Source organism: Anoplophora glabripennis, unplaced genomic scaffold (genome assembly GCF_000390285.2).
Source record: "Anoplophora glabripennis isolate ALB-LARVAE unplaced genomic scaffold, Agla_2.0 scaffold90, whole genome shotgun sequence".
In the NCBI taxonomy this organism is placed as follows: domain Eukaryota; kingdom Metazoa; phylum Arthropoda; class Insecta; order Coleoptera; family Cerambycidae; genus Anoplophora; species Anoplophora glabripennis.
The window spans coordinates 41183-67763 of record NW_019416260.1 but is presented as its reverse complement, the minus strand read 5'-3'; the positions used below and the strand labels follow the sequence as shown (position 1 = coordinate 67763).

Below are 26581 nucleotides of genomic sequence, written 5' to 3'. Positions count from 1 at the left end.
TCAACTTTGTGTTGCTATAAGCCACTCAAACTGGTTCAGTCAACAAGACACGCAAAATTTAGGAAAAATTCCGTAGAATTGAAAAAACTACTTTACCCCACTTGCAAGTTAGGATTTCACTTTTAAATGGCGTTCAAAATTCTCAAAAAACAAGTTTTTTCATTTATAAAAAACTAAACATTTTAGGAAAAAATACTTAGCAAGTAGAATAAGTGCATTTTTATAAAATTGCAAAATTCCTGTTGGGATTTTTTCGTGAAAAAATGTCAGCTTTCAAATGACACTATTGCCATTTCGATTAAATTTTAACGATAAGAAAAAGATCTACATTTTTCGACCCGAAAAAAGACGTTTCGGTAAATTTTTCGCATCCAATTATTTTGCAATACGCGCACAATTTGCACAGAAAGGTACAATTTTTAGAGAAAATTTTAAGCCCAAGATGGGTCACGCGAGTGCATTACTGTATGATTTATTAAAACTTGAAAAAAATGTATTTTTTTCGAAAAACTCAATATTTGCAAAAACTATCACATATTTTGCAATTTTACAAAAATGCACTTATTCTACTTGCCAAGGACTACATATTCTGAAAGTTTCGTAAAAAAATCTTTCTTCGTTTTGAAGATATAGAAGTTTAAAAAAAAATCTATTTTTATTCGTTTTTTTTTTTGCAATAACTAATACATTTGTTTATCAATTTACATCGAGCTGATCTTAAAATTTTTGTTATAAAAAGGTTTACTACTTTTGTCTAAAACATATTTTTCTCAGTTGTAAAAATCTTTATTTATTATTTACAAATAATAACAAACTTTTGAAATAATTTTTTATTAAGTAAAGAAACAAAGTATTGTGAAAATAATAAGAATTATAATCATTATTATGTTAAAAACGACGAAAGTCTAAAAAATATTTAAGTTTGACTGGTTATATCTCAAACGATATTACTCCAAAAACTTTTGAACACATCATTTTGAAGGGAATCTCATCTAGTTTTTTTGTACAGCAAGTTTCTTTACCTCTACCTCTACTAAAAGAAAAATTAGAGTCAAAATAGTAAAAAAATAAAAAATTCTTATTTTTTGCTTTTTCAAAAATTGTTTATTAACGATTTTTTGCATAAAATTTTTCCTTTTAATTTTTAAAATACTCCATTTCGATGGGAAATTCAATTCTCTACAAAATTTTTCCTATGAACTATACCGAAATTTTGCTTCGTTTTCGTGCTATATTTAAAAAACTGCAAAAGTGCATTTTCACCCCTATCTTCAATTTCAACCCTCTAATTTAAGATCACCCCGCGGTTTTTTCATTTTTAATGACCCTTTCAACAAGTCATGTGATGAAAATCCTTGAACGTCTTATTTCCTTCCTTTTTTGCAAGAAATGAGAATTAAAACGTATAACGCAACGAAAATCGAAAAATTGGCTAATTGTAAGTTTGAGGGACCATATATCGGTCAATTTTCATCCAAAAATACTTTATAACCTTTTATTTTGAAGGAAATTTTATCTACTTTTTTTCTATGAAGCAATGCCTATACCTATCTTTACTCAAAAAAAACTAGAGACAAAAAAGTAAAAAAAAAAAATCAAAAACCTATTTTTTGCTTTTTTTCAAATTGTTTATTAACGATTTCTTGCATAAAATTTTTCCTATGAACTATAGTGAAATTTTGCTTCGTTTTCGAGCTAGATGTAATATCTATTGGAAATAATAGTAGGAGATAGTAAGTCCAGCATTATTTAAATTATTTATTATTTATTTAAAGAGATTAAAGATTTAAAGATTTTTTATTGCAGTTTTTTCTTATATCCTATACCATCAAAAAGATGCAACCTACATGCCTCGACCAAAATTGAATTATACCAGTAATATCTAGTAAATAGCTAGGACTATTCGTCAGTCAACCCACCAGACATATACCGGTTTCGGGATTATTGGTTCTCGTCAGTAGTGAAGATGTAGTACTCGCGTATAAAACTTTAAGGAAATGTAAAAGTTACAAAGTTTAGTAGCTACTGGCGTTAAATATTTATTAACTAAAGACATTTTAAGGTAAAATACTAAAGGAAGAGAGAAAACCAGACCACTTTCTCTCACGAGTACGTATACCGCAACAATGCTGAATATCAGTTTGTAATTTACGAGGTGAATTATTTCATAAATAATTGTATATTTGATGTTTGCTTAAGAATTGAAAGCATTAATAACAGCAGCTGTTTGTACAAGGCAGTCAGTTTATCGTCAAATATTTATTCTGCTCCAAAATATTAAACAATTTATCTTGAAGTGTTATTGCGTTTAGCCTTAAAAATAGGGGGTCAGGAAAAATGTCAATCCCTACGACTTTCGTCGATAAAAAATAAGTTTGCGGGATACAAAAAAGGCGTTTGGTAGTTTGAAGACACTCGGTATGTAGTTTATGTACAACATTCTCTAGCTTTGATTCGATTGAGGGTTTGGCTTTAAGCTTAAGGAGTGTAAGATGTTAGAAATAAATGAGAAATTCCTTGTCAGACACGGCATCGTTGTGATACAGCTGTAGACAATAAAAAGTTTCCTACCTAAACTTTCTTTTTTCAGTTTTTGGCTTACATCTCCGAAAATAAGCCTCTAATCGAGATGAAGTATACTTATCGATTTTGTTCCTGAATAAATTTGCTACAAGGCTAGGCTTTCGCCAAAGCTCGCAAAATATTTTTTTCGTTGCAAAATTAGCAGTGAAAAAAAGTGCAAAAATTTCAGATTTACATAAAAAGAACAAATTTGACTGAAATTGGATGAAAGTACAAGAAAAAATAACTGTTGGGGTGCTCAACAAATACGCGCAATCCAGACCCCCAATTTCAAAATGGCGGTTTATTGCAAAACTATAAAGTTGAAAACGCGAGCGCGTATATCTTCTGATAAAGTCAAGATATAGAAATTCGGTAAATAAGGATCGAAAGGTAATTACATTATCTCGCGTCTGTGTAAATTTCAGATTTTTAAGTTGCAAAATAAAAAAGTTATTAACAAAAAAACCCAAAAAAAAATGGTAACTAGGGTCCTTATCTCGGCGGTTTTTTAATATACAGATTTCAACATACTTCAGACTCAGAGTAACTTCACTTCTATTTGCCCAAAGGTTGTAAAATTTTGACAGTACACCACTGAAGAATCTGCCTTTTCGACGCATGTAATAGTGTCGATGTTTGATATATAGATCGCACTTGTCCCTCACGTTTTTTTATCACGTATTATCTTTCAAGTGAGATATCCTGATAAACCAAGAGTAGGTTGATCTAGTAAGATACACCAAAATAAATAAAAGCCAATTAAAATCGAAACAGATAAAGACAATCATAAATAGTTGTTGGTATGATACAGAGTTTGTTGTAAAATTTAAAGTTAGGTTTAAGGTTTACGTGTTCCTTAGGGGTTTTTGTTTACGTCCACTTTATCTTGAAAATGACTAACTAAACAGAATATACTTCTCATTTAAATTATGCAACATTTACCTAGGCTGGAACTGAGGGCCCCAACAACTTTATATCTATTCAAAAATTTGTTACACGGTTAGCTGGCAACAGGTAAATGACTTCGTAGCTATTCCTTAGCGATAAAATGCACGGATCGCGCTTAGCACACTGCGGATAAATTGAATAATTTCAGATTCTGGTTAACGCAGATACAAATTAACTCTGTATGTACCAGCTGACACTGAATGAAGATTGGAAAAAAACTTCTTTGTCACTATTGTTGCATTAATCTTTAGAAACAGTCGCGGGTAATTAACAGTCACAACTGGTAGAGTAGAATATAATTTGACAGAAAATGAATACTGAGTTTAATTAAATGTTATATATTTGTGAACGAGATAAAAGCACCTATTAAGTTTAATAAGCGATCTCCTTATATTTTCATCGTTACGTATCTCTATTACTAACATAAACTACTTCTGTTGATTCCGTAACTTATTTAAGGTCATTATTTTATTGTAAACATGATATTTCTTCTAACAAATAAAAAACTAAATTATAAAGAGGAAAACAATGTAAACAAACAGTTCTTACTTACGAATAATAATTATGTCTTGGACTCGTCAGCTATCTAGCACGATAATTGTGTTACAACATGTAGAATTTAGGCTGTATTTAGTCGAACTGAGTACTTTTATCAATAATAATCTACTCAGAATTTAATGTTTATAATTATTAGACCGTAAAAATACCCTTATCAAAATTTTTATAAAATTAAGATGATTTATCGAAATCCACCACTCAGTGATAATGCTTATTATCATTCCCAATCCCAATAGGATAAGAAAACATTAAACTTAAAGTAAACATTTATCTTACATACTTCAAGTCGCTGCTGTTGCCCATCAATCTATGCGGTCGTTTTTTTTTTAAACAACCGACAAGATTTAAAAAATTCTTAGAGACCACTTGTGAATATGAAAATTATATAATAGATTTGATTTATCTGTACATTATCAGATAAAAAATGGAAACATTTTATATACTGCAAGTAAAAGTTATAGATCATCACGAACTGTCAAATAATCATATTTTGGAAGTTTAAATCTCAGTTTCAATAAAAACTTTATCAAGACATGATTTTTCGGGCTTCTCTCATATATGCTAAGAAATATGTCTGTTCCCAGCGATCACATAATTTTTCGACAAATTGTGTCTCTAGGGAAACTATTTGGGCCGAGCATATTTAGATATGCCAATAAAACTTATTTATTATATCGAGAAATCTAATCTACGTTGTAGAGCAGGATACAAGATTATAACAGGATGTTGTGCGGACAGCTGATATTTTAATCCTTAGCCTAATAATGATAGGATTAAATTACATGGCAAATTTTATTCAATTATAAAAATTATTTTGTTGGATTTGATGGATTCATAAAAGTTACCGATAGACGGCTTTTATTACAGTTATTATTGTAGTTATTAGTATATTAGTGTGGGTTTCTTGCTTGTACTTAGCAATAAATTCTGGTAAATTTATAACATTCAGACAAGGTTTTATAAAACTATTAAATCCTAACCATTAAAATTTAATAAAAAGGCACAATTAAAATTTACGTTCCAACGAGATGATTTTGTGATTAGAAATGCATTTGGTCGCCCTCTTCACAATCCACACATAGCCCCAAGTGATTTTATTGTTGGTCTTATTAAAGAACATTTGGTAATAATAAAGAAATCGAAACAATTTGATGAGAGTCACTGAAAGTCTAAAAAAGTCATTGATATGTTCACAAATTAACAAGCGGGCTTAGATAGGAACCTTGAGGCACCCCCGTAATGTAATATTAGTGAAAGACGTTAAAAAATGTTTCGGTACATTTCTCATCAACTGGACGATTACTGTCGAGTGCATCAGACGCGAATAAATTTTTTTGTATCTGCTCCACTCCGATTAACATTCTTAAAAGCGTTTTACGCCCAAATAATAATTCGTGATACAGCCGGCGTTCACGGTTTCTAAACATACGTGTATAATCAACGACTTACGTCCTTGAGGTAATGGGAACCACCAGGCTCGCTTCTAATTGCCGAATTTGCGCAACGAAGTCGAAATTATCCAAACCACTGATTCTGACATTCGTACCTGGCATTATTCTCCCGGTTATTTAGATACTAATGGGAAGAGATTATACAAACAGCCCCTGCGTCAAAAACGGAGTTAATTTTTGGTAAAGTCGCTTTGTTTGATGAGATGTCACATTTCACAAAAAAAAAAATAATAAATAAAAAGGCAAGTGTCAAGTAGGTTAGGTCAGGAAATATAGAGTTGGACGCGAATTTTTGTTTCAGAAAGCTGAATTTATCACTATAGATGCTAAATATTATGTAAAAGAGCTTTAAGTCAAAAAAAAAAAATCGTCAAGATTCGTTGAAAAACAACGAAGTTACAGACTGTCAAAGTTGTCGGCCTATTGTTAAGCAAATTAGGTTGGCAGTGGCAAAATAAATACTGTCATAACCGGCATCCGAGTACTTTCCCAACTAAAAATATTATATAAATATATAATATATAAAAAAGTCATTGGGTCGCTTGATTTTCGGCAAGCCGTGGCGCGGCGGAAGGGTGGGGGAAGCGAACGACAGCGAGTCCGAAGAAAACAACGATAATATTCATAGTCCTGCCGTTAAATAAGCGAAATTCGCTTGAAAATAATATTTTTGACAGTCTGTAACTCCGTTGTTTTTCAACGAATCTTGACGATTTTTTTTAACTTAAAGCTATTTTCGTAAGCTTTCCGAATATGAAATAATTTTTGGCTATATCACGCTCGTGCGTCGTATATTTCATTTTGCAACTAAGGCTAAAAAATTAAAAAAATTCCAGGTTGCAAATTTGAAATTAAAAAAAAAATTATAGATTTCAATGTATTATTATGAAATCTACCATGAAAAAAATCAGTGCGATTGTGGAAGATCCTCGGGATCGTCCAGACTAATAATTAGTTAATTTGTCTATAAGGCCATAATTTGTAAACTATTCAATATTCTTCCAAAATGCATAGTTTTGCATAATACACTGTAAGTCATCTAGATACTTAAAAATTTTTTCACACAGAAAAGACTGCTCAACTATTCAAATGGTTTTTGAAAAATTGAAATCGGTAAACTCTGATATTTTCTTAATTAACAATCCTGTCAATCGAAAACCACGAGATCGATCGTTGCAAAATTTTTAGGGTAGAATTGACATGTTTTACTATTTGTTCACAAAGTTTCATCAATTTTTATAAATGTTTACTTGTTTTAAAAATTGCTCCATACATATGATTTTCTACAATTTTTCCCCCATTGTTAATGCAAAATTCAACTTTTTTGATTCGCAGTTATTGTGACTTTATAGAAAATCGTCAAATAAACAAAAAAATAAAGAATTACTTTTGTTATTTAGGGCTTACTATCAATGTTACAGGGAAAAATGTGTCGAAAAATGAGTCATCTTTCGTTCTTTTTGTATGTTTGTTGTTCCCCTGAATTTAGCAACTGTTTTTCGGAATAGGCAAACTCGGTTTTTTATTCTACATAATATTTGGGAATTTTCAAATACAAACGCCTCAAATGCTCTATTAGGCATAACAGAACTAGCAATTTTGTTACAGTAGTCCAGTTAAAAATGGCGTTCACCTGTCTCATTAAATACGTTCTGTTCCTGCGGAGATAGTTTATTTTAATCAAAAGCAGATATGTATGCATTATGTAAATCCTGACGATTGCAAGTTTATGGGACAGAACCTGTACACTTAGAAGGGGAGAGAAAGTCTCGAGCAATAAAAGTTCTACGTCAGTTTTTCGCCGGACTAAACCGGTGCTAATTTCTCTAAAAAGTAGTTAATTAAAAATATATAAATACGAGTAAGTATAACCAGGATGTTGCGAGGTCGCATTTCTAGCATTTTTAGGCGCTTTTACAGATTTATATAAAAATCAATATCGACAGCAGTTAAAAGTTAATATCCAATTTCATTAGGAAATAAAGTCAAATTTATATCGGACACGCAAATAAAACTTTATAATAAAATATAGTTTTTATGTCATATTTCGAAATTCCAGATAATAATAATTACTAAAAGTATTGTGTTAACAATAAAACATAAAAATATACGTTTGAAATACACAACTTACTAGCATCTATATTTTTGACAGGAAGTAAGCCAATTCTGTTCCACAAATTTGGTGCCGCTTTCCCACGAAATCTTTGAGAATATAATCGCTTAATTAAAACGTAACGTTAACCGTTTTGATTCGAGGAAGACACACACACCTTCCCGGAACAAATTCTTGTCGCTCTATTGTAACTTGCAGGATTTTACCGTGCAATATTTACAGTGAATTTAAATCGTCTGGAGATTCGACACCGCTTCTTGTATTAGGCGAGCGGTTCACCCCTAAAAAGATGCTTCTAAATGAAAGTAACCGACTAAATTTTTTAAAACAAAAACCTACAGCATGAAACTTTTTTTATTTTATAAAGTGTATTTTTCTGATAATTTACATATTTTTTTATATTTTTCGGCGTGGTCAGTCAATTGTTATAACCAAAAATGTTGTAAAAAAAATTACTCGCCGAATGGCTTTGAAAACAGTTTCTGGACTAAAATAAACACAGTTTGTCCTTTGGCAAAAATTCGAAAAATGCTTCGTTTCCAAGATATTTACAATTTAATGTAAAAAAAGTGAGGAAATCGACAAACTTTTGGAATTTTTTTCTCAAAAACCACTGAACAGATTTTAATTCTAAAAAAGCATAATAATCGTCAGATCTTCTACTTTAAGATATATTTTTTTGGTATATGTCAATTATTTTATTGAAGGTCTAAAGCGAGTAAAAAGACAGTCTACAAATTGTGAAATTGTAACTCTTAATCCATTGACACATGGATGGAAAACCGAAAATGGTTGTTTGGATTTTAATTATTTCGAAGGAGAAACTGCGTTAGATATGCTTCAAAAATATTTTTGTTCATGTAGAGGAAAATTGTAACTGTTTGTCATCGAACCTGGAACGCTGTGCAGTCTCTGCGTGCTCAGATGAATGTTAGAATGTTCCATCCGAAATTGATGATAAAACGCTTATTTCAACTCAAGAACTTGTCGAAAATAACGAAAAACTTATTATTTAAAAATTAAATAAAAAAGAAATTAATATACTTTTATTGCTCTTAATATTTTTGTAAAATAAAAATAAAATAATTATCCTATACAATAAATTATCCAATAACTTTTTTATTTTTCGAGACCGCTAGGTCAATTATTATTATTAGGTTAATTTTACGATTTAAAAAGCTTATTTAGTTTAGTTTTGGTATAACTTTCAAGTCAATTTTAGCCATTTATAAAACCAAAAATCGAATATTTAAATTTTACTAATTACTTGCAAAAACCTTACTCCGGCTACAAAACCAAACAAAATGATCTTTTGAACATTTGTACTGTTAACATATATCGATTAAAAAAAATCATAATAATGTTTATTGTAAATATAATCTAATCCAAGATATTGTAAAAAGAAAATTTAAATTTGAAGTGTTATCATAATTTTCTTTATAAGGCTTTTTTTTACTCGCTTTAGACCTTCAATAAAATGATTGACCCATACCAAAAAAATATATCTTAAAGTAGAAAATCTGCCAGTTATTATGCTTTTTTTAGAATTAAAATCTGTTCAGCAGTTTTTGAGAAAAAAATTCCGAAAGTTTGTCGATTTCGTCACTTTTACATTAAATTTTAAATATCTCGGAAACGAAGCATTTTTCGAATTTTTGTGAAAGAACAAAAAGTATTTATTTTGGTCCATTTTACAATAACAAACAATTTTCAAAGCCATTCGGCGATTAACTTTTTTTTACAACTTTTTTGTTTATAATAATTGACTATATGAAAATATGTAAATTATCAGAAAAATACACTTTATAAAATAAAATAAGTTTCATGCTGTAGGTTTTTGTTTTAAAAATTTAGTCGGTTCATGTCTTTTAATTAGGGGTGAACCGCTCGCCTATATGCGAACACCTGCAAATTAGAAATATTTGCAAAGGAACGCGATCAGCATCAAAATTATTCTATTTTTATTGGTCGTTGATGTTTTTTGTTTATATCGATTCATTCTTTTATTGATTGACTCACTAAATAGGATTATTTTAATTGTTTATTGTTTATAAGACCTACATTTTTCATTTACTAGTTTGAAAAATGCTTTCCCGTTATCTAAAATGACCTAAAACCTGCACTATCAAAAACTGTCAAAGTTTAATTTGCTGACATTGTGTTTAACAGTTCTTTTAAGTTATTGATTGAAATTTTAAGAACTATCAGTTCAAATTCTTCGTATCATTGCAATCAGCAAGAATAGAAAGGTCGGTAAAATAAACTGAAAGTAGTACATATAACCACAAAATAAAACTCTAATTTAAATAAGTATTTGAGTATGAACTCACTTTCCGTACAATTCGCATCTACAATGTAGATTTTTAGAAAAAGTGACGCCCTGAAGACATTATTAATCTTCTAAAGTTTCTGTCAGACTTAAACCGTTAAATCCAGACGGACCAGGGTCGTAAAAACAGAAGAGAACCTACCACCATTGACATATCCACAAAGCACGGACCGATGCAGCACAATTTGAAACCCACAAAGCACAAAATCGGCCGCAGCACCACCGCTCGGGCTGACTAGAGTGAGAGAAAAAAAAAACCGTGCGCTCGCCGACCGCGAGCTGTTCCAACCGCGAGTATACCAGTGAAACTGAATCGTAATGTTCGAAAAGAATTCAAAGCTTTCCCGTTAGCCTGGTGAATGGCAATGTAAAAATCTAGGTCGTCTTGTTCGAGTTTGGCAGCGGGAACGGTGTGCCTCGCGGTACCCCCCTCGGCCCCACGCCGCTGGCCAATAGCCGGGCGGCAGGTTCATTGCCGAGGAATGGAGAAATGTCGACTTCCTAATTTCCTGGGGTCAGTTTTTGGTGGTTTGGTGGTACACTGCTTGACAGACTGAGGTTCGATGTTAGAACCTCCCGAAGCAACTTAGAATTAATCTCTCTAATTCCACAGATATTTTACAAGGTAAAATTACACTTTCTTTGGGAGGTGTTAACTTTTCTAACATCTAAAGCGAGTACAAAGCTTGTGTTATCTGTTTATATGATTTTATTGTCTGTCTATTCATTTTCTTCAATGATTGTTTTGCTTGAGACATTGGATCAGAAGAGGAGAAATGTCTATTTGCATCTGAAGAGCATTTGGATATTGCTAGGATATATCCATCTATACAGTCATGATTTGTTACTAATTGTTCGTGTTTTTGTTGAAAACGACAAAGTTTTTTGAAAACTAACAGGAGTAAGAAAAGTTTTAGAATTAAATTCCCCATAAAATAAAGTAACAATTTTGAACTATGACGTTTAAGATATTTTATTACATGAATCGTTGAAATGGTCATTTTAGATGAAAAAACTGCGGAGTGCTATTAAAATAGAGGGTGGAAATTGGAGATAGGGGTGAAAATGCACCTCTTTCAGTTTTTTAATTGTAGCTCGAAAACGAAGCAAAATTTCGCTATAGTTCATAGGAATAATTATTTAGAGAATTGAATTTCCCATCGAAATAGCTTATTTCAAAGAATTTAAAGGAAAATTTTATGCAAGACAATCATTAATAAACAATTTGAAAAAAGCAAAAAATTCGATTTTCAGATTTTTTTTTTACTTTTTTGGTTCTAGTTTTTTTTTGAGTAAAGATAGGCAGTGTTTCAAAGAAAGAAATGTAGATAAAATTTCCTTCAAAACAAGAGGTTGTAAAGTACTTCGCCAATTTTTCGATTTTCTTCGCGTTTACCCTTATACGTTTTAATTCTCATTTTTTGCAGCAAACAAGGAAGGAAATAAGACGCTCAAGGATTTTCATCACATGACTTGTTCGAAGGGTAATTAAAAATGAAAAAACCGCGGGGTGTTATTAAATTAGAGGGTTGAAATTGAAGATACGGGTGAAAATGCGCTTTTGCAATTTTTTAAATATAGCACGAAAACGAAGCAAAATTTCGGTGTTTCATAGGAAAAATTTTGTAGAGAATTGAATTTCTCATCGAAATGGCTTATTTAAAAAATGTAAAAGGAACATTTTATGCAAAAAACCATTAATAAACAATTTTAAAGAAAACAAAAAATAAGATTTTTTTTATTTTTTTTACTTTTTTAATAAAATAATTTACTTAAAACTTGAGAATTTAAGTACAATAAAGTTTATTAATAATGTATATACAGTGTGTCCACGGATGGAGTTGACAAGAAGAGAAATTCTTTTGTTTTTGACTTTATCGAAAAATGTCAGTCTTTATAAAAAGTTCTGCCCCTCGAAAATATTAAACTGTCATGCAATCTTAGATTCGAGCGGCCATGTATCACTCAATTTTCATCCAAAAATTCTTGTTTTGAAGGAAACTAGAAGCAAAAATTTTTAAAAAATCAGAAAATCGAATATTTTGCTTTTTTTAAATTGTTTATTAACGATATTTTTGCATAAAATTTTTTAAATAAGTTATTTCCATGGGAAATTCAATTCTCTAAATAATTTTTCCTACGAATTATAGCGAAATTTTGCTTCGTTTTCGACTTCCAATTAAAAAACTGAAAGGGGTGCATTTTCACCCCTATCTCCAAATTCTACCCTCTAATTTAATAGCACTCCGCCGTTTTTTCATCTAAAATGACCCTTTGAACTATTCTTGCAATCAAATTGCTTAAACATCATAGTTCCTTTTAACTAAGGTTTTTGGTCGAGACTTATCGAAGCGAGAATTCCCGGGAAATCTGGCCTTACTCGAGACGAGAAAAAAGTGTCGAGAAATCAGCTCTTTGAGTCAACTGGTAAAATATTGCCAAACCTTAAACATTTATATAAAGCTTTAATGACGATAAAGTCAACATCGACAGAAAATGAACTGGTTTTCTCATTATCTTGAAACCGATTGTCAGATAATGCTATTAATGCGCTTGTATTTTTAAAAGCACATTTCATAAAAAATACTTAGAGACAAATAGCTGAGCGGTTGAAGTGATTTATTTATTTTAAGTTTATAAGGCTAATAAGCTAGTCTACTTTGATGATTCTCATTTTTTTTTATGTACATAGTTAAAAAACTGTGTAGAAATTTTATTAACAGATACATAATCTTTAAATTAAAGTTTGTTTTTTTAAAGATTTCTTGGGTTAGAAAGTTAGATTCCTTATCTATTATTTGTTTAATTAAATGACTGTGTGAATGATTATTATTAATTATTGGAAGGAAACCAAGATTCAAAAACATTTAAATAAAAATATATTGAAAATGTTTAATAAAGAGACAATTTAAAGGTTTTCAGGAAGATACTCAAAGTTTAATTTGGTTTTGTTAGTAGAAGTAGAAACATTTGGAAGTAATTAACAAAAAAGAATGAATAAGTAATAAATGTTGATTGTTAAGAATATTAGCGTGTTTTTACTTCGCAATTGCAATACCAAAATTATGACTTTTTCAAAAGAAATCCTACTTTTAACCCTATTTTTTTTTTATTATATTCAATAGCCTATTTAAAGGGTCCATAAAAATGCGCTGTCTTCAGTAAGTGTAAAAATTTATAGTTTTTTATTTCAGTGTTCAATGACGTAATGTTGTGTTTGTGTGTCGTCATTGAAAAATAAGGTTAATAAATCATTTTTTACGATAGATTTTGAGGAAACAAAGTTATGATATGTGATAATGATCTCAAGGTCAAAGGTAGCCTCTATATCGTATCAATATCTTTTCTGGGTGTATAGTAGGATCGTATTCGATGCAAAGTAGAGCAAAAAGTTGTCGGTCTTTTATCAAAGGAAAATCATGTCATCATTTTTAGGAGGCGTAAGATAAATCATTTCAAATTTAAAATGAAATTCAATGTAAAATCTGAAATACCGCTGCATACGCACTGTGTTCTGGTAGTAGCTGTAGTCGCCCAGGTGCATCGAGTGTACGAACTGGTCGGTTATACGTCAAATACTAACCTGGCGAGCTTTGCCGTCAATTAGAGAGCGCTTCCAAAAAACAAGTAAACAACAGTGGCGCGTACAGAGGTAAAATGTAGTACATATGTGGAATTTAAAAAACAAATTGGATTTATAATAAATTACATTTAAAATAAATAGTTTATGAGAATAAAGGAATTTTTGTAGGAACAAGGGTGCCAGACCTGAACTGATCCCCTCGTCCCTTCATAATGTATAAAGAAATTATTCAATTTGTAAAACCCTTAAAAGCGTACTTCATTGGTTCCCTTGACAGGCAATGATTTATTACTTTGCATCGAATATGATCTTACTATAGTTTTGTATTTGGAAATGCAGCACGGGAATGCTGCATCACCTGGAACGAATCTCTAAGTAGATGGCTGCGATTTTATTAGTGTGATCGTTACGTGAATCTATTTAAAACGCCATGGTATTGTGAAAACGACGAGTAATAGGTCTTTTCATTAAACGGAGTTGATATAACCGCAGAGTTTGGCAACTTTTCGAGGAATATCGAGGTTATACAACTAATGGCCTGTTGTACATGATCGTCAGCTTCGTAATTTACATGATTTGTAAATAATGCGTCATCGAACTGAGTATTTTAGATGTTCATTTACCTATTTAGCAGCTATGATATTAAATAATGTACTGATGCCTCAAGACTTTACAGTGAGTTGGTCATGGAAAACGATAACTCCACAAATGCTGCTGTTTTTTAGTTTTAGTTTTTTAATTTTTGACTTGTATTAATATAATATGCGTGTGTGTATGAGTGTGAATCTGACTATACCACGTATTTGTATGTGTATTGCACAAGCATGTATGAGTGTTGTGTATGTATATTTATAAGTTATATTGTTTTTTTTTACACTGTTTTAATAACACTTTATAATCATATTGCTTTTAATATGTGTAGGTTAATTGACTTTCTGAGGGGTAGGCTAATTATCAGTTATCTGTGTCTAGTCCTTTTGTGTATAGGTTGTATATTGCCATTGTAACTATGCACAATAAAAATTTTTTACCTTTTTTTTTACCTTGTATTTGTGAACTAAACTTAAAAACGTCTAGTATTTTATAACTGTGAAATCAGCGTGAGGTAGAATTAGTACTTGGATTACGAAGCGATATCTAGAGTACCTCAAGGGTCCACCCTTGGGCCCTTCGCATTTACCACTTTCACGAATGATATTACAATGTCACTACTATTTTCAGAAAGTTGTTTTTTTAAACAGAAATCTATTAAATACTCAACCAAGATTATACGGACGACCTAGTCCACATATCACAGCTATAAAAGTTGATATATTGTTTCAAAGTAGTCGTTCCTCATCAGTAAGTTAAGTGTAAATAGTAATTTATCAGGTGGCATGGTTAAAAAAGGATGGCCGTCCTCGCATTTCGATAACGAAAAGCTCAGAATTTGTCATTTAGTATAAGGAACTAGATATAGTAAACAAATTCGACCCAGATCGGCGATATTTCTTATGCAGGATGTAACGCCTGATTTGAATTAGGTGTGGCTTATTGTTAGTTACATTAAGAGTTACTACAAGGATTACGTCAAATGGTTTCAAATTTTAGATAATAAATATGTAAAGGTTGCGAGGCTGGTTTCATACAGACTAGTTCTCCAGCATGTGTTGTAATCGTTTGATAATATTTTTTCAATTTCTCCTGTACAGGTTGCTTGTTAATAAATTATAACGTTTTGGATTATACTGAAAATTTTACACCTGTCATTTTAAACCAATTACATACTATAATTTCGACAGTTGCCCATGGCAACCTTCAATTTTTTCGGAAATTTTTTTCCTCCTGCCAAGCTAGGCAAATAAAATTAATAAGTGGAATTTTTTTTTGACAGCTATCATAGGTATGGTTAAAAAATCAGTACCTATCCAGAATTTTGCTTTGTAATGTTTTTATTTATTTTAAAATAATAAATATTTGTTCCGAGATTTCTTCTATTAACGCTAAATGTTTTTGAAATTCTGGCTGGAACTCTTCTCTTCGCAACGGAGAACCATAATAATTACCTTTATTTTTTATTTCCATCAGATGTCTGTGATTCATAAAATATATGTAATATCTTCCTCCAAAATCTTTTGAATAGCTGCGAAAAGGTTTTCTTGATGCGGACTGATTCCAGTTTTTTTAAGTAAATATGGCAAATACTTTAAATTTTTATGAGACATAAGAATGTCCCCTATTTTGGTGCAAGAATTACTTATAATATAAGGTTTTAAGTTAGTTTTTTGGTTGTTCACTGCCATGATTTAATTGTAGAAGATAGAGAAAATGGCTGTCAACGTGACATATAGCGAAGACGATTTTGACATCACAAGCGTAAGCCTACTTGATTGCAGTTATGATTTTTTAAGAATCAGTGATATATTGCCATAGACATCGGTTTTCCACAGAAACTTACGTTCCTTCTATTTTAGAAGTACTAGTTGAATTATACTGCAAACATAAATATCTGAATTCAAAAATTAAATGCCTTGTTTATTACTAAAGTGAATATAATGTGCTGTTTTTTATGTTTAATAAGGATCATTAATAAACTGTCATAGACATCGGATTTCTACAAAAACTTACTTTCCTTCTATTTCAGTAATACTAAGTGAATTGTACTGCAAAGATAAATATTTGAATTTAAAAATTAAATGCCTTTCTTATTACTAAAGTGAAAGGAATGAGTTTTTTTTATGTTTTAATAAGAATATTTGATAAACTGCCATAGACATCGCTTTTCTACAAAAACTTACTTTCCTTCTATTTCAGTAATACTAAGTGAATTGTGTTGCATAGATAAATATTTAAATTAAAAAATTAAATGCCTTTTTTATTACTAAAGTGCAAGGAATGTGTTTTTATATGTTTTAATAATAATCATTGATAAACTGCCATAGGCATCGCTTTTCTACAAAAACTTACTTTCCTTCTATTTTAGTAATACTAAGTGAATTGTATTGCAAAGGTAAATATTTGAATTCAAAAATTAAATGTCTCATTTATTACTAAAGTGAAAGGAACGTGTTGTTTTTATGTTTTCCTAATTTTCATTTCCAAAATGAGCCATTTTTTAATTAAAAAAACGCGTGAAATGCGATTAAATTATATGACGTTTAAGAAGAAAAAAATATGTCATGCACCACAAAACAATGTCTACCTGTCAAGCCAACTTTATTTTGGCGAAATAAGTTTCAAAATGAAACATGTCAAATTTTTAAAATAAATTTTGGTTGTAAAATTTTTTTACCGAATCCCCCACGTCCTTGAATTAATATCTGAAAATTCCCAAAAACTGCGTTCTGAAAATAATTCAAGCACTAGGGAGATTATAAGTGAACATTTCACACGTCGATCTTGTAGCCAGGATATTTTAAATAGTTCCTATGCGGCAAGGGAAATTCTAAATATTTTTCTCTCTAAACGAAACCCGACTAAAAATTTGATGACATTTACGACATGCACTGAGATCCGTTTTAGTTATACAGGGTGTTACAAATTAGTAGGTCAAGCAGTTAACCACATATTCTTTGGACTAAAATAATTTGACTTTCCTTATGCCACTTTTCATATCGGCGCCCCATATTCAAAATACAGGATGTCAAAATTTAAATTTAAAAAATGTTTTTATTGATCCTGAACTCCGGTGATTGTAGAGATATTTATTATTATATCATTATTTTGCGAAAACTATAGAACCGATTTTAATGAAATTTTGTGCGTTGTTTTATTATACTTTAAAGTTTTTACCAAAATTAGAATTCCCTCGGAGCAATTAAAATATTTTAAAAAAATTATCCAAAAAACTTGATTATTTTGCCTTTCTTTCAATTATTGATATTTTGCAACATCGGTAATAAATTTAAACATTTTTAACTTATATTGTGCAAAAATTCTATTCTAAAACTTTTTCCTCTTCAATATTCTTCCAAAATGCATAGGTTCCAAGATATAAGTAAAAAACGCAGATATAATAGGTATTTTTTTTAATTATTTTAAACATATTTGCAATTTTGAAAATGTTCCGGACCTCGCCCAGATCTAGGAATGTACACTTTTATTATGTGAGTTGTACTGAAGGTAATCCAGAAAAAAATTGCTTACCCTCTCTCACAACCACTTCAAAACCGATCCATCCTGATCTACAATCCGTCGGTCTTAATACAATTTCCTCTTTTTTGATGAATTTCTTGTACAGGTCATATTTGAGGATTGTCAATTACATTTACTATCTTTCTATCCTTTGGAACTACCTTGTGTAGTTTTAGAGAAGGTTGAATTCAATTGAATTCAATGAGATCACTTTTTTCTTTGAAAATTCTCCCCTCCTCTCCATGCTAACTCATGTAAAACAATATAAAACATTTCGCGCTATAAACCACTCCCGATATATGATAGTTTCTTCGGGGCTCTTGCCTGGAAGAGGGCCCCGATAACAACCGAAACGAATTAGAGAGACCAAATTAGTGTTATAAATTAACAGCAAGCCATGACACGGTTCACGCTGGCTTTGATTCCGAGTTATTTTTTTTCTTAATTTGATATTTCCTGCGAGATTCGACTAATTAGTAGTTGCAATTTAATTTTTCGAATTCTCATGCATATTTATGATGAAAGTTCGACTCAAAGCAAATGGATAATTGCGACACACACAAAAGCAACAGACAAAAATACGTTTTTTTAATAAAATTAGGTTCTAATTACCGACGGTAGTCGGTCTGCGTTAATGATTAATAAAGAATTCGTTTGTATAATTTTGGGCTGCTTTAACATCGGACGAATAAAAAGTACAAGACCCATCTCATAAACTAGAATTAAATTATCAAAAAAAGTATCTGTTACATCAAGAGAATGTAAAAATATGACAATTATGCCAATTTTCGTTCAAAATTTGTCGGAAAGGAGTACGTCATTGATACAGTTTCTTCATCCATCAAGTACCGTGAAGTCGTTCGATTTGGTGCCAAACACCATCATAATTTTTGCGTACAAACAGGTTGACAAGCCCGTCCTTTAATTCTGCCTTGAGGCACCCCAAATTTTAGGTCGTTGTTGAGTTATATATTTGTTTGTTGCTTTGATTACTCCAATCTCGAAATTCGAATACCCGAAGGGTTCAAATTTCTTAATATTTTATTTGTGTAATAAATTAATGTCTAAGGAAAGGTTGTGTAGACGTATGCACCTTAGTTTTATGACATCCTCCAGTGGAAGCCTCCAGGTCTGATCTCAAGATTAAGCGTTAACATTTTTTTAAGTATTACGGTAATAATCAAGAATGTTATAAAATAGTTGCCAATGCATCACAAAATGTTAGATTTAAAGTTGTTGATATTTAGCAGATTTATTACAGTCTTTGTTGTTTTTCCAAGTAAAACTTTCAAGATTTCCGAGATGTTTCGTTGAATTTCAAATATATTCTTACTGCTAAGTACAACCAAATGACAAGGGCCTAAATATAGACCTTTGAGGGATACCAGAAGGGTGCTGTGGTATTGTGGCAGGAAACACGACAGACTACAGCGAGAGAAAAACTGAATAAAATCCAGAGTATATCGACTCAGGAATAATAATGGCTGGAGAAATAGTCCCTATTCTAGTATAATGGAAACATGTACTCGTATGTCAGAACCAACTAGGGGGATGGTATTCGAAAAGATGATCCCAAGGTTTCCTGGGCGATTGGGAAAACCCTTTTTGAAACCCAAGGAGCTGACAGAAGTGTCGGCAACGAAGCTTTGTTAAAAGGGCAAAGTTACTTGCTGAATAGGTTTGGGCAGTGGGACACACAATAGGCGCGCTTTGGGACTTCCAACCACAGGAAGAAGAAGAAGGAGGAGAAGAAGAAGAAGTATTTTCTAACTACTAAGCACAACATTTATAAAGCAGCATTAATTAAATCAACTTATATTGCATGCATTTGCTAAAATGGTCGAACAGGTACAACTCGCAAAAAAATTGTAAGCAATTACCAATGCAAATAATAAAAAAGTTAATCTAAACTAAATTGAAACGTTCTACTGGGTGGTGCACCACATAGCAGCGATTGAAAAAAACGCCGTTCGCTAACCAGTCCATAAAAAACGACATATTAATGTATGCAAAACTCTTATCAATGATTTATTTATTATCCTTGGCCCCTCCTTATTGCTTTCTTTCAAGGCGTTGTTAATTTTTCCCATGCCGATCGCCGGATTGTGTAATACACCAGAGAATTGCCATAAGTCCTGCTTAGATCTGCTCTGATTGCGACAGTTGCGACAGTCAGGGAATGATATGCAGTTTCACCCTGAGGTTAAGGGGCTTAAAATATTCAAAAGTCAGGTGAAGTCTCCTGTCAGTTAATATGATATATAATCGTACAAAAAGTATTCCACTAATCTATGGGTTTCAAATAGGCTCAAGTGATGTATGAGGATCCGATAATGTTGTGTCAGGAAATTGAGGATTAATAAAATAGTCCTGAGGAGGATTGTAAATTAAAATGAAAATTTGACTCTATTTTAAAATCAAGTATCATATGCAGACTAATGCAAATTTTCAATTAAATATTCAATTTATTTGAACTCAATTTGTTTTCGAGGAAGAAAACGTGTATTAGTGTCAAATAAATATTTTTTTGATTTGACATAATAATTTTTTAAGTATAAACGAGACACTCTATACAGGGTGATCCATTAACGGTAAGGAGTGGCTGTATATAGGAAACTAGACGTGTTACAATTATGGGGTAAAAAATCTATTAACAAATACGGCCAAAAGAAATTGATTTAAAATATTTTCAAGTTTGTAACTTCACCGCTAGGGAACGCAACGTTATAATTAGTTTTATAAGCTCCACTTTAATTCTTGTTCACACCGCCACTCGGAATTAGCATGGTAAGTTGTATTAGTGCACTATCAACGTTGCCAGTTGTTACCTTTCTAAAACTGTTGCAATGGAAAATAATTTAGAAAAACATTTTGCTTTTGTATGGATTTGCAACGTGTTATTTTAAAGTCAACACATTTCTTTTATGTCAACGTGGACGAAGAGAAATATTTGAAAAACTATTCTATTGTTTTTTATAAATATAGACTTTTTTACATAACTTATTAAATATTAACAAATATTGGTACGTGCAAATATAACTAATTTATGTTTTATAATAATTATTTATTGATAGGAATTTTTTTTAATTGTTTCAAGTTTTCACAAACAATTATATGTTATTATTTTTTTCAAAGAGTACAATTTAATTTGTAAATCTCTGTGTCAATGATCTCCGACAATGACTTAATTTAGCTAACTAATAGGGGACGCATTTAATAACATTAAAACAAGTAATATTAAAAATTTATGAAATTCTAAACAAAATACGATACATTTTTTGCCTTATTTTCTTATTCAGCCTCTTCAGAAGTCAATAATGGTAGACATACTAAATTAATCCAAAGTAAACAAAGCAGCAACAAAATCAAATCGTGAACAGTTTAAATTTAAGCAGAATGCGATCCTGTTCCGAACGCTTACGAAAGATAACAGAGGTGAACTATACGTTATTGTCATATGCCGTAAAAGTCAGGTGAGTAAACAGATTATTTACTTATTTTTTATATATATTTATATGTCATTATTTATTTGTTACTGAGTTCTCTATAAGGTAGTTTATTTTATTTTATAGAATCAAATTTTCGTTCATGTTTGATGGTAAGGCTTCTGGTGAACACCCATTCCAAAAAACGCGATAAAGAGCAGTAGTTCACGGTGGTGGTGGAAGTTTGCTTTTTAATAAATTTTGACGACAATGCACACCGCAAAGCTCGACGTTATTCGAGGCCGCGTTAGTTTGTCCAGCGGCGGGGTATGAGAATTACTCTAAAAAAGTAACAAACATTCAGTTTTCGCATTGAAATTTAAGAAAATATACTTATGATATGTGTTTTTAAAGGTCAAACTCCGTACAAAGTATAGTCAGCATCTCGGTATTAAAATATTTGAAAAACTTGTTCCCATATTTATTTAGTCATACCCATATACAGGTCAGTGATAGAAATGTATACGCCCAGTTGAAGAATACACGCGCGGGTAAATGGCGTATAACACAGCCGCACTGGGCGACTGGGCAATAAATCTCAGTTGTTGACATGCGATTGACAAGCCTAGCAGTGCAGTGCAGTGCAGCAATGCGAAATTTCGTGTGATTCAGGTAATTTTAATTTTATTATAGGCACCTTCTGTTAATCATTCATATTACAATTGCGAAAGGTAGAAATAAGAGGGATATTTTGTATACTAATATTATTACATGGCATTTGGAGACCTTTTGAAACACAAAAAAACGCTGTAATTTGTGTGTAGTACGAAATGGCGGGCATTTCGAACAGCTCCTTTGAGGTCTAGTTATACAATAAGTTGTTTTTCTATACCGTGTTGTTTATTTTTTTTATTATCTTACAATAAACTGTGTGAAACAAAAAGTTTTATTTCTGTCTAAACAAAGCGAGATAGGAAAAAAGTAAATAACAAAAAAGTTGTAATTTGAATTTCAAACTTACCAAAAAGCAGTGGCGTACCATATTTTTTTCTATTTTTATCAAGCTGGTATCTTGTTGTGACGCCACTGGAGAAAATAGGACAAATTAAATTATGTGGGAAAATGAGTATTATTATTACAAATAAAGTTGCCAAGTTTCAACAAAGTCTGAAAAGGGGTTTTCGTTTTCTGTAAATCGAAAACGACGCATCTATACATAATATGTTTACAAGAACTTTCAGTACATGTTGTGAAAGTCCTGCTACAAAAAACGCGGACACCCTATATAATAGAAATTTTCTACACATTATATACAAATTATTATAATTTTTACCCTTAGCAGAAAACTTTTTTAGGGACGCATATGAAACTAAATTTTATTGCTTGACGTTTTTATACATGTTCAACTGACTTCGGAAAGACTGTAACACGTTGTATATAAATATACTTTTAATTATTAAAGGTATCTATCCAGCTCTATAATATATTCATCTTCAATTTGCACTGACGTAGACAGGCAGGCCACGTTAGGCGTTATCGTCAGATAAGGCCCCTAGTATGTAAAATTAGAAACCGCGTTCGGAATATCAAATTAGTGCCTCCACCTGACTTATTATACCCAACGCGAAATGTATATAGTAGGTCGATGACTTCCTACGGGTGTTTGGCCACCCAATCGTTCTCTTTTTCCTCGAGTTCTAACAGATCTTCAAGAACTCGAGCAAAAACCGATTCATGTGCTGTTTGTTCACTGTGACGAAATGCGGCCTCTTTTCAGCAATACGATTCGGAATATTCATACATTGTAACGCTTTAGAGAGGCCCCGGACTGATTTTTCGAGCCACAGCGGAATTTTTAAAGCATTAGGCTGGCGTTGTAGGATTCTTTCGTTCTAGTAACTTTCTGTAAGCAAAATATAGGAATATCGAACACTGAAATTAAGTTATTTCTATTTAGCACAGAATATGCTAAATAGAAGTTGCACCAAATAAATTTCATACTGACAAATGCAGACAAATACAATATACAGGGCGTAACTTTGGGTGGGGGTCATATTTATACCTTTAGATTCACATATAAGTTTGTTTTCTCAAATTCTGTCGTGAAAAGTGACTTGTGTACCTTTTTATTTTCAGTAATTTTCATACCCCGCCGCTGGGAACATTGAAACTGCAGTGCATATGCATTGTTGTAAAATCTCTTTAATTTAAAGGCAAGGTCACTAAAAGGCAACTTTTATTAGAAAGCATATTTCTAAACTACCCACGGTGAGGTACTCGTTGGCAAGTTAATTTTATTGAATGGGTGTTAGCCACAGCCCTGCCATTCCATAAACGAAAATTTTAATCTTTTAAATAAGATAAACTATGAAACTGTAGCTAACAAGTAATCTAACAGAAAACTCAAACAATTATAAATAAATAATGATAAATGGAATACACAAAAGTAACCACATAATCTGTTTACTAACGTACCGAAAGAAAAAATTTCAAAAGTTGAAATTAAGTCCTTTACAACTAGGAAAGTAGGACGTGCAAAACAGCGTCGGGCAAAAGCCGCTCGGGAATTCGCTCTTTTTGGACTAAATAGAGCGGTTCTGGCGGTTCTTCTCCCGCATACAGGCTGTTCATTAACGTTAACTTTTACTGCAGCTAGCGCGATTATTACATGAATGATTAATGTAAAACTTTCTGAAAATAAAAGTTTAACCCTGTCTTTAATTGTCTCTAAAATCCTGGTTCGATACGTTCAATACAATTAACATTATATAAAGAAGCTATCTTGGGAACAAAGAGGCGTAGGTGATTTCTCTTTTTTTAAATTACCATAAAAATAAACTCTATTTGAAGCAAAAAGAGTGAATTCCCGATCGGCTTTTGCCTGACCCTGGGATTTGTTTATATCGTTTTTTGCAATAATGATGCGCATTTTTCGATAACTTATTTTTCTGCGTTCAACCTTTATTTTACAGTCAAGAAATTGGTAAAATATGACTAGATACCTTAAATTGTAAGGTAAAAAGTTATTAACTAAATTTTCTGTAAAATTGGTCGTATGAACAACGCTGAATTTAACGCTTAAAAAATATAGTTTCACAAACTTTCAAGTTCCTAACCTACATATTTTCAGAATAATCATAAAAAAACGATTTAAACTTTCAACGCCCTGTATTTCCGAAACTATCAACTTTCGGATAAGGTATGTTTACGCCAATGGTCATCATTTTACGTGTAGTATCTTCAGCTTTCGATTTTCCCATTGTTAATGAATCACCCTGTATATATATTTGAGATAAGTATATGTTTTCAAAAATAGGAATATTTTTGCTTTGATTAGTCATTATCACAGTGTGAATACTAGACGAAAGAATGAGCTATATGAGCCTTCTGCTAGATTAAAAATAACTAGTGACTCAACCAGATTTATAGGGCAAGAATATTTAATTTGTTACCGACAAATATAAAAAAACAAAGTACTACTGAAACAGCATTTAAAAAGTGTTTGACACACTTTCTGAAAGAAAAGTGTTTTTATTCTCTAGAGGAATATTTTAATGTAATGTAATGGGTGCAATATATCTGTTTTTTGTTTTAAGTGTTAGACCTAAGGTTTTTTTTATGACCATTCCTATACAATAAATTTATTGTCATAAAAGGAAATTAAATGAATAAATAAATAAATAAATAAGAGTAGAACCCAACACACATTAAAATCAATAAACACGTGATTNTTTTTGTCATTTTCACGCTTTAATTTTACAGAAACTTTGACGCCCTGTATCTCGTTAAGGAGGCGACCCTATGTTTATTAAGACTTTTCGTCTTAATTTTTCATGTATTACTTACCCTAGAAGTCTGTCAGCGGTTTTTTGAATCACCCTGTATATGTTTTCAAAAATAGAAATATTTTTGCTTTGAATAGTCATCACAGTGTGAATACTAGACGAAAGGATGAGCTATATGAGCCTTCTGCTGGATTAAAAATAACTAGTGATTCAACCAGATTTATAGGGCCTAGAATATTTAATTTGTTACCGACAAATATAAAACAAAGTACTACCGAAACAGCATTTAAAAAGTGTTTGACAGACTTTCTGAAAGAAAAGTGTTTTTATTCTCTAGAGGAATATTTTAAGTAATGTAATGTGTGCAATGTTTTTTGAATATATGTGTTTTTTGTTTTAAGTGTTAGACCTAAGGTTTTTTTTATGACCATTCCTATACAATAACTGTATTGTCATAAAAGGAAAATAAATGAATAAATAAATAAAAGTAGACCCCAACACACATTAAAATCAATAAACACGTGATTTTTTTTGGATATAATGAAATCTATAACCTTTTCAAGACTGTTACAAACGTCAACAAAAACGTCAACAAAAAAAACTACTTATACCTGATATTTGCGCAACAAAATAAGCCTTAAATTCAACAACAAATTAAAAAATGTTAATTCACGTAATGTTCCAATTGAGTGAATGAAGCTAATTAGCCCAGAAGGAATTTGACACCCTATATAACAGCTTTGCTGAGACTTTTATTTAGGTGAGATACCTCGCATTCCATTTATTTATACCACAGGAAAAATGGGTAATAGAGAAACTGAGAGATAGAACTCATTTCAAAGGTTACATAACGCCACAATAAACTTAAACGCTGATATTTCGATTGTTCCTGCAAGTGCATTCCCTCCTATTAGCATAAATCGAGCTGTCCGACAATCAACGAGCTTGCACCGCTAAAAATTATGTAAATGTGTATTTGCATTGTTAATTACTTTGTCGAGAGTGTGGAAAAAACTGCGATATAGCTGCATAACAACCCGGAACCAGTTATTTCCTAATGTCTATGTTAATTGCTTGTATTAATAGTGCAATTCTTATTACAAGTTCCTATTATTGTAAATGGTTGTTTTAATAGAAACGGTTTTTATAGCCGCTTGGATTTACTTGAAATCGCGACAGGCCTTGGACGTCGTCGGATTTGGCATTGTGAAATGTGCTTTAATTTTAATTGGCCGGCAGGATTGGAAGTGTCTAGTCCGATTCTAAGTCGTCCGGCACGAAAACGTCAATTTTGACACGAAGGGAAGAAGTTACTTTTTTACGTATTTAGTGCATTAGAGTATAAATCCGTTACAATAACTTGTAAAAATACACTGACGTAGTTTTTTTTTTATAAAAAGAGAGCCTGTCCAGTTGTACACCACTGGTTGAATCTTTAGAGCTCATGTTTTAGGGAATGCAAGACCTACTGTCATACATTATCTGTACCAAATTTTATTGAGATCGGTTAATAGATTCCGGAGATATAAACAAATAATCAATTTTTTTTTACAACTTCAACATCCTGTATCTCTAAAACGAGGCCGTTCCAGACCTATGTTTATAAGGCAAACACCTATTATTTTAAAGAGTTAGTTTAAGAGTAAGTTTCCTGCATAAAATTCGGATCACCCTGTATAAGACACCCATGAGAAGTTTGCAGCATTTAAAA

The 26581-nt window shown here is 31.4% G+C and overlaps 1 protein-coding gene across 2 annotated transcripts in view; it reads right to left on the bottom strand.

The window, feature by feature from the left end:
- Nucleotides 1-26581, bottom strand: part of LOC108918007 (class A basic helix-loop-helix protein 15) — an 80856-nt gene that overhangs the window by 15645 nt on the left and 38630 nt on the right. Inside the window, exon 1 of one of the 2 annotated variants that reach the window (XM_018724845.2) lies at nucleotides 10107-10290. The exons of the other annotated variant lie outside the window; for it this stretch is intronic. The gene's annotated coding sequence lies outside the window, so the exon portion shown is untranslated. Of the gene's footprint in view, nucleotides 1-10106; nucleotides 10291-26581 lie in introns of those variants that run through there. 2 annotated transcript variants of the gene reach the window in all.